Below are 16,853 nucleotides of genomic sequence, written 5' to 3'. Positions count from 1 at the left end.
AATCTTCTCAATGGAAAGCAAAGCAAGGAAATTCTCAGACATAACAGGAGCTTTAACACAGCTACTTTGCAGCATAATGCTAGAATCAGGCTGAAGCAAAGGGTATGTATTTTTATTCCAATGTAGAATATTCTAAACCGCAGAGGAAAAGTCACATTAAAAAAGCTAACACAGCCCGGGCGCGGTGGCTCAAGCCTGTAATCCCAGCACTTTGGGAGGCCGAGACGGGCGGATCACGAGGTCAGGAGATCAAGACCATCCTGGCTAACACGGTGAAACCCCATCTCTACTAAAAAATACAAAAAACTAGCCGGGCGATGTGGCGGACGCCTGTAGTCCCAGCTACTCGGGAGGCTGAGGCAGGAGAATGGCGTGAACCCGGGAGGCGGAGCTTGCAGTGAGCTGAGATCCGGCCACTGCACTCCAGCCTGGGCGACAGAGCGAGACTCCGTCTCAAAAAAAAACTAACATAATCCTTTTAAAAAATTATTTCAACTGCATTTTGTAAATGAATTATTAATTTCTTGTACTACAGTATGCTGTTCAGTCAATTATATTTTGATACTCATCGAATTTAGCTAATATTTTTATCAACTCAACAAAATCACTCCTATAATGTTGGTAAACACTGTGGTTCATCACAGCATAGGAATAAGTAAAGGAAGGAAAAAGAATAGACAAAGAAGCTATGGGAAACTCTAAAGGACAAATAACCCACTAAACGCATTTCATGAGCTCATTCAACAACAACAACAAAAAGACCAATTAAAAGATAAACGAAGGGTGAAGCTATAAATTAAAGGATATTTTAAAAACTTGATCAACAGATATATGGACCTTATTTAAATTTTGAATGGTTGTATGAGTTTCTTTTTCTTTTTCTTTTTCTTTTTTTTTTTTAACTAGGGCTTTTCTTCCTTTAGATAGCAGTAAAAAAAAAAAAAAAAGTGTAGACAGCATTTTTTTTTTTTTAATTTATAAATCCTTATTTATTTATTTATTTTCCAGATAGTGTGTGGTTCTGTTACTCAGGCTGGAGGGCAGTGGCATGACCACACCTCACTGAAGCCTCCATCTTTTGGGCTCAAACAATCCTCCTGATGTAGCCTCCCCAGTCCCTGCTACTACAGGTGCAGACACCACACCTGGGTAATTGGTTTCTTTATTCTTTAGATAGTGGTCTCACTATGTTGCCCATGCTGGTCTCAATTTCCTGGGCTCAAACGATCCTCCCACCTTGGCCAGTTTTATAAATGCTTTTATGAATCAGTTTGTTCTCTGGTTCTGGGTTTTCTGCCATGCTTCCAATAAACATAATTGAATTTAGTCTACAGAAGACAGCATTTTTTTTAGAGTTAGGATACTGGGCATTGGTATGAGGTAAAGATAGAAGTGAAGGGAATGACAGTGATGCTGAGAGAGCGGTTCAGATACTTCCTCATGTCATGTAAACCAATAGGGAAGGAAAACAGCAGAAAGGGCTAAAAAAAAGAGTCAATAATCTGGAAAATATATTTAAAGTCTGGTTAAGTCTTTCTGAGGTTTAGAAACAGGTAGATTTGCAGTGTAAACTAAGACACTGAAGGGTAAGTATACATTATCAGGAATTAGGATAAAAGCCATTAAAATTTCCAAGATGGTATATCTGTGGGTTCAGTTGGTTACTATGTGAGTGGGTAGCTGAAGAAAGTGGAAGAGTTTATTAATAGTTTGAGGGTTGAAAGATCTGTAAGGTGTCTTTTGGGTAAGGAGGATGACTCATGAAATCAGCTGCAATTGGGATGAAAACAAAGACAGAGGCAAGCATCAAAATTTTCCAACGGTGTGCTGGAATAATCATTAGATTCAAGAAGCTCTCTGCTCTCTTTTACATCCAGATCTGCAAGAAACAGAGCTGTGAACATTGCTAACCATAGCCACCAATCTTGAAATAAATGCCTTCATACTAACATTTAATTTTTAAAAAGATAAAGTAATGAGTCCCACACTTCCCACCTTGACACACAGGTGTCAAGGAATTTTTTCCTCTCATTAATTAAGGAGGGAAACAGTGAGATGTTCAAACCAGTCTGAAGAGTGTTTACAAGGCTAAGCAATGTTAGGATAACTAGCTAATATCCAATAGGTTGAAAACCCTAATTCCTGGGGTACTAGTTCCATGTGGTAAAAATATACAGGTTAGCATGAAACTTTACTAAGACTGGGACATTGAATAAATACAACATGAAAAATGAACTAATTACATTTCCCAAGACAATCCTTAGGTGGTTTTCACTCTTTTTATGACAATGGAAGGTGTCTCAAATTTGCCTTACTTCAAAATGGATGAATGATTATTCTGACAGAGGGAATAATTACTCATTCTGAAGTACTAACTTTTACACAGAGGTTTACCAAAAACGATGAGGTTTAAACAAATCGGCCAACAAAACCTGAACCTCCAAAGTGTCATCTAATCACTCAATAATGCCAAGAGCTTTTTAATAAAACAAAACTTATAATAGATTTTTTTCTATCTATACTGTTGCCATCCTCATCTAAGCCATTATAATGTCTTTCTACATTTGTTATTGTCATTTCAGCATTTTTTTCAATGAGAGATTTCTAATTTCTCTCTCAAAGAAACTTTCCCTCAACTCATATAGCCATCAGGAACTTTCTATCAAAAAACTCTGTTTTCTTTTATTTGTTGCATAAGTTATTGCCTATTTCCTCAATTTTTATTTATGATCTAACTGTTCTTTTTTCCAAGAAAAATTGAACTATGTTAAGTATAAACGTTATCTCTTTTATTACCTGTGTATTTACAGTGTCATTTAAAATGGTGCCTGGTACAGAGAAGGTGCTTAGTAAATACTTGTAGAAAAATAAATGATTCAGCTCTATCAGTTTTATAAACACTATCAATAACTGAGATGAAATGTAATCATACTTCTAAGCAAAATTCTTCTGGAGGGTAGTTAGAGTTTTATAACTTTTGGAGTTGTTGACTCAGCCCTGAAATACTAATAGCTAACTGAACAAAGATTTACTCCCATATCCGAACATCTAGTGCTATACACCATTAGCCATCTTCATTTTCGGTAATGAGAATTAGTGTGATTTTTATCTTGCTCATGTCTAGGAAGTGCTTGAGCAGTACAAATCCTTCACCATGACATTACAGATACTAGGTATTCAAGCTTCTGTGGAGAATTAAATTATGGGAAATTGCTTAGGGGAAGCTGTCTGAGAATATGAAAAGAAGAACAATTTGTTGTTTACTAATAGTCCTAACTCCCAAAAAGAAAAGGGTCTTGCAAAAGCATTTACCAAAATTGGCTCAGAAGTTCATGATAACATGACATTCATATAAGATAGCGCTGTTTTCTCTAAAGCAGAAGTGTAGAACCCAGGAATGGCACCAGCCACTCTACAATTTCATAGCAGACAGTTAATTTCCATGTAAGGAATATTTACTCATTCTTTAAGTTATAACTTTCCTTAACAACGACTATTACTACACTGGCATGCAAGAGATTCTCCTTTCTTAGTTGTTATTGTGGTTTCATGTCCTTGCTTCCCAAACTAGGTAAATAACCTGTCTTCTTTAAGATAGTCATAAAGTCAATTTCAAAAGAACCTATGAGTTCCCAGTGAGTTGTTTATATACTTTTGTGACAATTTAAAAAGTGTACTTAAATACATAACACTCCTAAGATCTTAAAACCAATTTTAAAGACTACTGAGGAAATTATATATATTAAGCATGCCCATAATTACACATTTACTTTATTATTTACAATAGAACAAAAAGAAATATTAAGAATTGCAGATCATGATAACCATCTCAAAATTATTCTTACATAGGTACTAAGGCAATCCTGTCATTAAACAAATATATATATTTATGTTGCTTTTCGAAAATTTCATTTTGATATAAAGTCCAAATAAGTATACAGCATTAAGAAAAAAATGAGAGTGATCCATCTCTTCCCTCATAAAGTGTAGCTGCTTTGTTTATGGCCCCAATAATATTATTGACGTCCAGAAGTCACATGTCACATGCGTTAGCTTTCTCACTCTTTGATTTCATTCACACACCTTCACATTCACTTGACTCTTTCCTCCCTCATTAACACTAACTCAAATAAGGTAAAATGTATCACAGAGATAAGGTGTCTTTCACAGAGCAAATATTTTTGATAAAATGATTAAAAATAGAACTGATTTTTCTTCAAAAATCTTCATCAACTGCTGAAATGGACCTTGAGAAAGATATGAAGAATCAGTTCTGCCACAGATGGAGAAAAGAAGAAAAGCACTGAGGTCAAAGCACAGTTAAGGGTGGAAGACTCCCGTTTCACATTTTCTGACCAAACCAATAAAATGAACAATAACAAGAAGCTCCACTTTCTCCACTTTTTCCCCAGACAAGATTTTTATTAACCTACCCCGAGAACCAACTACAAAGAAATAATATTTTCAAAACACAACCCTATATTCTTCTGTAATAAAGAAGTATATTGTTACATTATATGTTATTTATGTTGTTGGGGACAAGACACATATGCTGTACACCAGGATTTTTGTTTGCCAACCTGGACATTAGTCATCACCTCATTATATAGTTTACCAAATAGATGTAAGTTCTCTATATATTTATTTTGTTTACAATTCAATAGCAAATAAAAGTAGTTAGTTATCACCAACAAAGCCATAGAATAAGTTTTAAATTCCCCATACTGTATACATATAAAATAGTAGGATTCCTTTCCTAACTTTTTTTTAATACACAAAATACCCAAAAAAGACAAGATTTCAGAAAAATTGATAGGACAGATAATGTTGAATAAATATGTGTGAAGGACAGTAGACTATTTTTCTAATTTTTACTGACACAGCTCTCAATTCAGACCCAATATGCAGAAATGAGCAATCAGTAGTGCCCTAAATTCTACCATTTTGTCTCCTGACTTTACATTAACACTTAATACTAAACTTCAATATGGTGTTTTCTGTTGACTCTCCTCTTGCAATTTGATACTAGTTTGCTAGACCTATTAATCATTTATAATTTTTTAAAAAGTTTTTATTTCAATAGGTTTTGGGAGGACAGGTGGTTTCGCATCACATTAATATTTTCTTTAGTGGCAATTTCTGAGATTTTGGTGCATCTATCACCCAAGCAGTGTACATGGTACCCAACGTGTAATCTTTATCCGTCACCTGCCTCCCACCCTTTCCCTCAGTCCCCAAAGTCCACTGTATCATTCTTATGACTTTGCATCCTCATAGCTTAGCTCCCATTTATGAGTGAGAATATACAATGTTTGATTTTCCATTCCTGAGTTACCTCACTTAGAATAATGGTTTGAAATTCCAACCAGGTTGCTATGAATGCCATTATTTTCTTAGACCTATTAATTGTAATCGGTTACTTGGTTTCCCTTCCTGACTATTGTTAGCAGATTTGTCTTCTCTCTCATGGTTTAATGGTTTGTCAATTGAAACAGAGACCAGAGGCATTGATTCTCCAGGATTTCCACTTGCATTACTGTATTTTCACAGCAGAGGTGAGATACAGGTATTTGTTGGAGAGAGAATTGATGACCCGGTTAAAAAAAAAAAAAATCCTAAACGAACTGTTTGATGTCCACATGATACAGATATCACTAATAGTATTTTTCTATTTCTCTGTTTTTTTTTAAATAAGCTAATCCATTATAGAGAAAATTAGTCAAATCATAAGAGTATAACTCAATCACAAAAGTATAACTCAATACATTTTAACAGACTAAATATACGTGTGTGTGCATATTTAAAAACATATCTATACACACACACTAAACACACACACGTATATATATATGCACATATATATGTGTGTATGTATGTATGTATTTTAAAGTAGTCAGCCCTCAGGGTAAAGCAAGTGAAAACTATAGTGAAATACCACGTCACATCCACTACGATGTCTATTACAAGACAGAAAATAACAAGTATTGGTAAGGATATGGGAAAGTTGGAGCCCTCATACACTCCTGGTGGCAATGCAAAATGATGCTGTTTCTTTGAAAGCAGTCTGATAATTCCTTGGAAGCTTAAACATAGTTATCATATGACCCAGAAATTCCTTTTCTAGGTACATACTCAAAAGATTCAAAACATATCTCCACACAAAAACCTGTACACAAATGGTCATAGTGGCAATATTGACAATAGCTAAAAAGTAGAAACACCCCAAACTGATGAATAAATAAATATTATATACACATATATATAGCTAATAAAATATTATTCAGCTGTAAAAAGAGTGACATAATGATATAGCCTACAGCATGGATAAGTCTTCGCAAAATGCTAAATGAAAGAAGCAAATCACGAAAGACAAGATGTTTCACAATGTCATTTATAAGAAAATTTCAGAATAGGCAAACCTACAGAGATGGAAAATAGATCATTGGTTGCATAGCGATGGAGTAGAAGAAGAAACAGAGTGACTGCTAGTGGGTATGGACTATTTTTTTTTTGGTGGAGGGGAGTGATGAAAATACTCAAAAATTGCAATGATAGTTGTACAACTCTGAAAAATATGCAAAGTTCATTTCAATAAAGCTATTATCAACAAAACAGAAAATCTTCTTATCTGTTTTGAAATAACTGCAATATCTTATATTTATGTTTATAGATAATAACGGAAAATAACAAAATATCAAGAAATAGAACATTAACATTATAGCAGACAGAATCTAAATGGATACCAAATTATCTGTTTGTTGTTTCACACACAATGGTGTGAACACCATTCCCTATTTCCTCTCCCTTTGAGAGGAAGTGAGACATTTACCTTGCTTATACCCAGTAGAATATGACAAAGGTGATAGGATATGACTCTCATAATTACATTACGTTATATGGCTGAAGTAATCAGGTGTTACTCTTGAGATTACATTGTTTTATAAAAGACTCTGTCTTAGTTTTTCTCACTCTTCTAGTGGCCTTGATAAAGCAAGTGGGCATCATTGTAACTTGTCTATGGAAATGTCCACATGCCAGGAGCTGCAGGTAGTCTCTACAAACTGAGGACCTCAGTCCTCTAACAATAAGGTAGTGAATTCTGCCAACTGAAGTGATCTTGGGAGTAGACGTTTATCCAGTTGATCCAACAGATGAGAAAGGCCAGTAGACATCTTCTTTTTTTTTATTTTTTTATTTTTTTTTCACTTTAAAACTTTGTATAGAGATGGGGTCTCACTATATTGCCCAGGATGGTCTTGAACTCCTAGGCTCAAGTGATCCTCCTTCCTTGGCCTCCCAAAGTGCTGGAATTACAGGTATGAGCCACCCCACCTAGCCCCAGGAGACATCTTGACTGCAATAGACATCTTAACCGCAGCCTGATGAGGCACTGTTGTGGAGTTCCCAGAAAAACCTGTCTGGACACCTGACCCACAGAAACTGTGATATATAAAATACATGTGTTTTTTTTAAGCCACTAAGCTTGTGGTGACTCGTTATGCAGCAATACATCGCTGATATTTTCTCCTTTCAAGCGCCACAGCCTTATTGTCAAAAATGAACACTATTTTAATTTCAAAAATGTTGAAATAGTATTGAATATTTTAAATGCACATAGTTAGAATCAAAGAATGTAAACATATTTTTCCTGGTTTCCAGTGCCCAACAGCATGGTTAGGAGAGTAATTTCTTTTGTGTGTAGTATTAGTTTGCTCATCTTCATACTGTATGGCATACCACTGAGTAAATGAATATATCAAAATTTATTTATTCATTGTGTTGTTGATTGACATGAGAGTTGTTTGTAGCATTCGAGTTATGTTGCTCTGAATATTCTTATTCAGATATCTGTCTTTGGGTGAAATATATACAAACACACACATATTTCAATTGAATATACCTATAGACAAAATTTACGGTCATATAATTTCGAATATTTATGTATTCAGAATTACTGACACTGTCATTTTTCCACAGTAGTTTCACTCACGACAGGAGGGTACAAAAATTTGGGTTTCTATACATCTTTTACATTTCAGATAGTTTTGATTTTAGATATTTGGTAGTGCTAATATATATTTTCCATGAAATAACTCACTATCACATTATATTAGCCTTTGACATTTTTCATGTCAATTTACTTGTTTATAATTTATTTTTCTCTACTAAAACCAATATTTTCTTTTTGAGATGTAAACTTTGTCTGCTTTTTTTATACACCCATATACCTAGCTTTCATAAAGAACATAAATGTTTCATAAAGAACATAAATGTTTGCTAAATGAGTAAACTACTCACATAGGTAGTCAGTTCCTTCTCCCCATGCACTTTTTAGAAAGCATTCCTAAAGGGAGTGGAACTGCAATATATGGCTACTGATGCTGAAGCAGCTTAGTTTAATGACATTCTTTCTGGCCAATTTTAAGAAAATGTTATAACACATTCTACTCATAAAATTTAAAATTTAAGAGAAACAATTTATCAAACTATAATATGTATTTTATAGTACTCAGGGTAGTTTGAGTTGGAAAAGTGGACGAATTCTAAGTTTAAAAGGAAAGGGGAACACCAAAACTCACACACAATTTGTTATTATAACTTCCCTTAATCATTTGGACTATGTAGTTTTTAGTAATAAAGTTTGGTAGACAGTCTTTAAATCAGATGATTTCTAACTTGTCTTTCAGTTGTTCTCCTCTATGACTTTACATATTGAGTGGATGGTAGAATGTAGGTTGATGATAAATTGTGTATATACTGAAGCTTATTTATCTAGTTAAAATATGATAATCTTACTTCGCTCATTAGATATAATATTGGGAAACTCAAAATTATAACTTTAAAATATTTAGGTATCTTTGCTTTATCCAAAGGAAACATTATCTCCCTAGTTTTGCAATAACAAATGTTCTACTTGTGCTTTCAAGCCCAACTTCTAAAAAGTGCTTTCTTGAAGGTCATTAATAACGATATCTCACTTGGCAAACATTTGAGCTCTGATTACCAAGCCTTGTTAATATGAATGCAAAGAACACAGCTCTGACCCAGAGCTATGTACCCTTATTTCTATTTACCTTCATATTTCTGAGGAATATCCACATCTCTGGGCTATCATGGCTTTCCTTGCTCGCCTCTGCCACACCACCATGCATTGCTTTCTGGTAAATGTCATTGGATTGGGATGCTAATGCCTCCTTTTTGCTTTTGCTATATAGAGATGTCATCTTTGCAACTTTGTAGACACTAAATATTGCAGACCTTCCATTTCTTCACCTATATAAATAAAAAAAGACTCATAGGATTTCTATGGTTCTATTAAATTATATTATCCGACACTTCAACATGTTGAGATATCTGTTGTGCTCTTGCTAGATTTTCAGTTAATTAATTTTAGTTCCAGAAACATAAAATTGAAAAAAGATTGAATACTAGGCTACCAAAGCCCTTCTTTTGAGAAAATGATACATACGTATGTCCTCAGAATAATGGCATGAAATAAAGCTCAGATGATATAAAACAGGATGTAGGTTCTTGGGAGCCTGTTGCCAGAACTTACATTTTGCAAGCCTGATTCATAACTTAGAGCAGTGTGTTCTTTCCTTAAAGGAAGCAGACAGAACTTTGCCAAGAGAAAGTGTGCAATTACTATAGGTCATTCTCCGGAGGTACTTAGCAATCAGAAGGAGCAGTAAGTGGCTGTGAAGCAGAGGCAATGTGATCGAAGACAATATTCCTTCCCTCTACACAAGACATGAAAGTACTATAAAACATATGAATAAAAGCATAATCAGAATAAGAGTATGATAGCTGAAATTTGATACATCAAACCTAGATGCAGGATATTCGCTGTGTAAATAATGGTGATGATCTGATTCTTTTGTAGTTATATGTGCACAGTTAAAAAAGTGTGGTTAAGATGAGACAAAATCGACTAAAAAGTACATTTATTAAATACATTTTAAAGACCTGCTTTCTTATGATCATTTGGGAATCATTTAATTTGTACAAAATGTCAGTAAAGTTACAAAGTCATTTGTAAATATAAACTTAACTATTTTGGTGAATTTAACAAAGGTCCAAGAATTATAGTATTTTAGTTTTATAAGACATGCTCTAATTTCCACAACTAAAGATGTACCCCTTAATAACCCTTTCTATTTTCTATAACAGTGGCTATAAAAATGTGGTCCCTAGACAAGCAGCATCAATATCACTTGAAAAATTTATAAAAATACAGTTTGTCAGACCCTACCTCAAACCTACTGAAACAGAAATTAAGAGGATTCACCCAGTAATCTGTGCTTTTATAAGCTTTCCAGATAATTCCAATGCACCCTAACATTTAAGAACCAACATTCTTTGAAATTAAATCTCATCTTTCCTTTATATGTACCCAAAATTCCAAACTACAAATCTTCAAGGATGTATTTTCAATGTTTCATAAACTCCACTAGGAGTTTTATATTCGTGTAATTAAAACATTGTGGTATAGTGGTCTTTTGATATCTTCAGAAGAAGGGTTCCAGGACCCCTGCAGTTACCAAAATTCAAGGATGCTGAAGTCCCTTATATAAAATGGCATGGTATTTGCATATACTCTGTGCACATCCTACCATACACTTTGAATTATCTGTAGATTGCTTATGATACCTAATACTAAGTAATGCTATGCAAATAGTGGTTTTCTTGTACTGCTTTTTAAGCTTGTATTTTTTACTGTTGCATTTTTATTTATTTATTGAATATTTTGATCCAGGTTGGTTGAATCTGCTGGTGAGGAATCTCACCAACTGTAATGTTAATTACTTTGTCCTAGTTATATATTTGGTTTACTATTTATGTGCTATAATAACTAGAAAATAACTTTTTAAAATGTTGCTTCTTATATATAGCTGCTTATAAAACACGACAGAAGAAATTAAAAATAATGCTTTAGTAGCAAACAGATTTGGACTCACTGACAACTGCCTTATTTATTTGCAACAATTCTGGATTACTTACAATTACCATTCATGTTTTTTTTCCCCTTTGAACTTAACAATGTAGACTCCCCATAATTCCTTACATTTTACCTAAAGTATTTTTTACTCCTAACATTGAAATTATAATTTTACTTTTGCATTTCAAAAGCAAAAGTTAATAATATTTTAAAGACTTATCTTTAAGTAGCCTGATCATTTTAATGAAGTGAGTGGTGGTGACACTTTTTGGTAAATATATGTAACATAAAATTTACCACCTTAGCCATTTTGAAGCATGTAGTCAGCAGCGTTCAGTACATTCATATTGTTGTGTGACCTCCAGAACATTTTCATCTTTCAAAACTGAAACTCTATACCCACTAAACAACTCATTTCCCCCTTCCACAAACCCGTGGTAACTCATTCTACTTTCTGTTTCTACAAGTTTCGCTACTTTAAATAAGTCACATAAGTGGAATCATATAGTATTTGTTTTTTGTTTCCAGCTTATTTCACTAACCCCAATTTCCTCAAAGTTGATCCATTTTGTAGAATGTTTCAGAATTTCCTTGCTTTGTAAGGTTAAGTAATATTTCATTGTGTGCATATACTCCATTATGTCTATGTGCTCACCCACCAGTGGACATTTGGGTTGTGTGTTAGTCAGAGAAGTGGTAATAAAATCTATCATCTGGGTCGATTTAACGACTCAGTCTTGGAGGCTGGAAATCCAAGATCAAGGTGCTGTTAAAGTTACATTATTCTAAGACCTTTCTCCTTGGCTTGTAGATAAAGCTGCTTTCTCCCTGTGTCCTCACATGGTCTTTTATCTGTGGTGGCATGCTTCTGGTATGTCTTGCTGTTCTTATAAGGACACCAGTCTTACTGGATTATGGCCTATCCCTAAGACCTCATTTAACCTTAATTACTTCCTTGAAAATCGTATCTCTGAATGCAGTACCATTGGAGGTCAAGATTCCAACCTCCAAATTTTGCACGGGACACAGTTCAGCTCAAGGCAGGCTGCTTCTACCTGTTGGCTATTGTGAATAATGTTGCTATAAACATGAATGTACAAATATCTCTTTGAGACAATATGAATGTACAAATATCTCTTTGAGACAATGCTTTCAATCATTTTGGATACACCCAGGAATAAAACTGTTGGATCGTAAGGTAATTCTCTTTTATTTTTTTGAGCAACCACCATATTAAGGTATTTTTATAAGACAGTCATATCGCATAATACAGATACAGACAGAACAGATATTTTGTTGGATAATCTCATTAGTTTCCAAGTACTTAAAGACAAGGTTATGTATTCACTCTAAAATAGAAACCTCAATTAGACTCTTGAATATTTATACTTCCTAATAAAAAGAAAAAACTGTATCATTTGTTAAAATCTTAGAAATCTTTTGGGTATATCTATGATTGTTTATCTGTGCTTAGTTCTACAAATAAAAAATTGTTATTTATGTGATGTGATGATACTATATAAAACTTGCAGAACAAAACTTATCTACTAATATTTTTATCTATTAAGATTAAAAACATCTGAATAGACATTTTATCACCAAACAATAATTTTTATATTTATTCATAAAAATAATAATTTAGCAATGAATTAATTTGGTGTGTTTACCAACATAGAAATTGTAGCAACAGAAACTTAACAATAATGTAATAGGCATGTTTACATGCAAAAATCCTTTTTAAGTGATATATTGTACATTGATACATGTTGTGGGGCAAAATTAATAGCCATTTTTCCTTTAAAAGAAATGCCAGAAACATGCTGGTATTTCATTTCTACAATAACAATTTATTTCTCCTGCTCTAGCCAAACCACATGAAGGCAAGTGTTATATTGATTTTTTCTAAGTAATGTTTCGGTAGAAAATATTGCAGATATATAATTCTACTTAAAATTGGGAAATTCACAAAGACCTATTATCAAATGAAATACTATTTATTGTGAAAAAATATTGTAGAGTCTCCTCAATGGCATGAGAAAGCAATAGAATTGGAAGAGTTAACTTTCAGTTTCAGCCTCTTACCATAGTAGTGTGACTCAGCAGCACGTTCCAATTTACTCCTGTATGCTTATTCTGCCCAATCAGTCACTAATATTCTACTGAAGTCAGAGATAAAATTGGCTTACCCACAGTAGTTACATGGCTGTCTACAAAACAATTCAGAAACAGTGTCACCAGCAAAACTATATTCTTACCAGTTAAAGGGACAAATATACTGATTAAAAAGATGGTTCAAGATCTGGCTTGAAACTACTTACTTAAGTACCTGTAAGAATTTTTCACATAAAACTGAATTCACAGATATTTTATTCAGGCAAGGAAATAGTTTGTTTTTAACAGTTTTTTTGTCTTCTAAATAAAATTTCTAGTCATTTATTCTAGTAACTTTAAAATTTACTTGGAGCAGTTAGATTTTTTAAATGATTGCCTTTAATTGTATGAACTAAAACATTCAGAAATTAAAAACAGTATAAATTACTTGCACATCCTTTTTTTCATGAAATATTACGTTGAGTTTAATTTTGCCTGTCATTTGTGACTGACAAATGTCAAGGGGATGATTTGGCACTGTGAAAACAGTTTTATTATCTCATGCTTTTATTTCTTAAATAGTCTATTTATAGACATTACATTTCTGATTGGCAATGAAAACGTGCCTCTATAAATTACTGTTTTGTATCTTTTTTAAAAAAAGTAAAGGGAATCGTGTACCTGGATTACACAGTGTATGGCTAATGACAGTCTACCCTAGATGTCATGGAAGGGGCACTGCCCAGTTGATGGACAGTTTCATATGTCCAATTTGAATTCTGAAAGTCAAATCACACATTTTCCTAAGAGTGTGTTTTGTGATTAATTCCTCAAGGAAACTGGGGTGGTATGTTTGTAAGAGGAAAATGAGGAATGAAATACACAATACTGAAACGTCTTTGGTTTATTTTATGAGTCCTTTAACTTAAAATGTCAAATTTAGACATATTTTTGGCTATAATTAATGACCACCTAATCAAAATGTTCTCTCAAATAAACCCACATAAAGATGGCTTCACGACTATTTTACTAAGGATGCGTTTAGTATGGAGACCAGAAAAAAATGAATAAAAGACATGATTTTTATGTATTTGAAAGTTGTTCTTATTTTAACCAAAGTCTTTCGTATTTAGTTGGGTTTTATATCAGAGATTCATTGAATTCAATCCTTTAAAAAAAATAATAGAGAACTGAATATGTGTTTTAGGAATACAGACTCAAAGTAGTGAATAATAAGTCCTCGTTTTCATGGGAGTGGGCATGAGAGGAGAGTGTGAGTTAGAGATAGTGACCATTAAAGGAAAAAGCACTTTGAAGAAAAAAAGTGAAGCAATAGTGAGTGGTAGATGGGCACCTTAATATTAGATATTCAGGGAAATAAATTAATGGCCTTCATACTGGCGGGTTTCATTGCACTGTTAGAAAAGCCTAACTTGAGATGGTTTGGAAAGAATATGAAGGGAGGAAGTCCCAGTAGTAATATTTAAAGAAAATATACTTCATATAAGAACAGAGAAACAAACAATATTAGGAAAATACTCCACTGTATCAGTTCACCTCTACTTCTCTCATCATATGGCTGTCTACGAATCTTTTTCTTCCACCTATGTTTGTCTCTGTATCCAGATTTTCCTTGTTATAAAGACACTGGTCATATTGAATTAAGGCCCATCATAAAGAGCTCACCTTTACTTAACTCCTCTGTAAAGACTCTGTTTCCAAATAAGATCACATTCTAAAGTATTCAGGGTTAAAACTTCAACATATCTTTTGGGGGACACAACTCATCCTGTAACATCTTAGATCTAGATGGTGGTCATGAGACTTGAGATAATGAGAAAGATTTGAGGAATATTTAGGTAGAAGAAATGATTTTATGCACATGCCAAAAAAGATAATACTTAAAATTATTTGATACATTTTAACATATTCTAATGACTAAATGGCTAGAAATAACATTTTTTATTTAAAAGAGGCCAAAAGCTTTAAGACTTCTTTCACAGTAATTTAAGAAGTATGCTTGGAATGTCCTCCTTACAACTATAAGCTCTTAAGTTATTTATTATATCATTCCCTTGTAAATGTTTATTTGCAAATTCATTTCCTCACTGTCAGAAATAACTGCAATATTGAAATTTGGCAGAATTGATTGTAAGGTCATCATTGATAAATAGCAAATAAAAATAGACAAATAATAACTATTTTATTGTGTCATACTTCTCCTTTGAGCATTTGATACAATTAAAAACTCAGAGGCTGGGCACGGTGGCTCAAGCCTGTAATCCCAGCACTTTGAGAGGCCGAGGCGGGTGGATTGTGAGGTCAGGAGATCGAGACCGTCCTGGCTAACACAGTGAAACCTTGTCTCTACTAAAAATACAAAAAACTAGCCAGGCGTGGTGGCTGGCGCCTGTAGTCCCAGCTATTTGGGAGGCTGAGGCAGGAGAAAGGCGTTAACTCAGGAGGCGGAGCTTGCAGTGAGCTGAGATCAGGTCACTGCATTCCAGCCTGGGTGACAGAGCGAGACTCTGTCTCGGGGGGGAAAAAAAAAACCCTCAGATAAATTATCCAAATTTTACGCACTATTTAGGATGGACACCTTATACAACCTTCATTAATCTTAATAACTATTTATTATTATATGTAATAAATGTGTGAGCTATTTGGCTTATATCAATGTATAACAACTATTTCAAATATAAGTAACAGAGAGTAGGCAAATATTTACCATTTAGAAAGATAAAATATTTTTATTTTTATAAACTTTAGATTTTAGTTTCAAGATTCTTAAACATTATGTAATTCTTCTTGAAAGACATGTATACGCTTGATAAATTTTTCTTTGTAACATGCATGACCTTATGAGATATATTCATTTTGACTCCAGATTACCTGATTATAACAAATATTTTGTCTGTTTCACATATTACTGTATTCCCTGCAATGAAAATCATGTTTAGCAAATAGTGGGTGCTTGATAAAAATTTGTCGAATGAATGAATATAACCATAGGCAAAAAACAAAAACAAAACAAAACAAAAACAAAAAACAAAACAAAAAAAACAAGGCATTTCATTACGGCTATCCAAAGCAGAGAAATCAGAATTTAAATAATAAGAAGGCAGACAGAGAAAATGAAGGAGATAATGTGAAAAAATAAATAAATAAAATGACATCATAGAATGCAACAGAAATATATTCCTTTGTCCTCCTTTCAGCATCTAAGCTATATATCAGCAGTTTGAAGGAAGTAATAAACTACAGAATATGCTTCCATTGGGTTGGAAAAATTTAAAATATAGCCTTCTTCCGAAGATGGTATCAAAAATTTAGTTTCATAATTTCCAGTCTCAAAACTTCATCAGGGACCCGAAGTAAATAGCAGCCAGAAATAATGTCAGATCCATACATCTTAAAAGTTCATGTCAGTTCTAATTAATAGACATGACGTTAATACCTTCAAACAATTTCAGACACTTATATCATCTACATTCTGTGCACAAACATACTTTCATTGTGCCACTTAATATTATCACAAATTTATTTGCACGTCTATGGTGATATCTAGAGAGTTGAGAACTTGTTTTTGTTTTGTTCAGTTGTATTTCTTATTTCCTACTTGGCCCCCAAGTCCGTTGCATAGTGACTGGCACACAGAGGATTCAATAAATAAGTACTGGATTGATTTTCTCATTATATTTAAAATTTTGTACTGGAATAGACTGTTGTAAGTACTAAATTATATTCCCGCTATTGCCTTAAAAACTTGCAATGCTATTTCAATCACTTTTTATGCATCAAACTAACCTATGCATATGCCTCA

At 33.5% G+C, this 16,853-nt stretch overlaps 1 protein-coding gene across 1 annotated transcript in view; it reads right to left on the bottom strand.

Annotated features, from left to right (window-relative positions):
- The window catches only part of ZNF804A (zinc finger protein 804A), a 344,070-nt gene that overhangs the window by 162,091 nt on the left and 165,126 nt on the right, over positions 1-16,853 (bottom strand). The window lies entirely within an intron of this gene.

This window comes from Papio anubis, chromosome 10 (genome assembly GCF_008728515.1).
Source record: "Papio anubis isolate 15944 chromosome 10, Panubis1.0, whole genome shotgun sequence".
Taxonomy (NCBI): domain Eukaryota; kingdom Metazoa; phylum Chordata; class Mammalia; order Primates; family Cercopithecidae; genus Papio; species Papio anubis.
Note: the sequence above shows the minus strand (reverse complement) of the source record. Positions and strands in the feature narration are given on the sequence as shown.